Source organism: Acanthisitta chloris, unplaced genomic scaffold (assembly GCF_000695815.1).
Source record: "Acanthisitta chloris isolate BGI_N310 unplaced genomic scaffold, ASM69581v1 scaffold3732, whole genome shotgun sequence".
NCBI lineage: Eukaryota > Metazoa > Chordata > Aves > Passeriformes > Acanthisittidae > Acanthisitta > Acanthisitta chloris.
The window spans coordinates 142,956-143,609 of record NW_008658726.1 but is presented as its reverse complement, the minus strand read 5'-3'; positions in this window follow the sequence as shown (position 1 = coordinate 143,609).

Sequence of the window (654 nt, the reverse complement as noted above, 5' to 3'; positions counted from 1 at the left end):
CCACTCTTCCATGGGGAAATCAATTCCTTTTTTTCTTGTAAGGAGAAACTCAGTTGAGGGAAGCAAACTAGCAACCACTTGTCCTCCTTGGCTGCAGCACAAGGTCAAGTGGTGGTGCAACCAGCCCAGCCCAGTGCTGAGCCTCGTGTGACTCAGCTCCTCCTCTCCATCCCTTGGGGGTTCCATGAATCCATGGGATTGGTATATCCCTTGGGGGTTCCATGAATCCGTGGGATTGGTGTGGAGCTGCTGGGCAATGCCAGAGGCTGCTGGAGCAGGTGTTTGGGCATGGATGAGCCAAGCAGTAATGAAATCCCCAGGAAGATGGTTTTTGTTTTTTAGGAGGAAAGGAGAAGAGAGAACAGTTTTTACAGCACAGCACTTGGGAATGGTGGAGGGAGTGTAGCGTTTTGTCCAAAATGCTTCTCTTCAGCAGGGCAAGGGTGTCAAAAAAGTGGATTTCCATCTCATGCAGAGAGGGATTATTCAGGGAGGATGAGGCTGCAAAGGGAGGTTGATCTCCTGCCTCCTCTCCCTGGCAAACACCAACCGAGTGGGCAGTGGGTGAGACACGTCACCCAGCTTGGAGCAGATTTTGTCACCTTCAGCAGAGCTCTGGCTTTAGTGGTATTTTGGCTCCTTCACCCAGAAGGC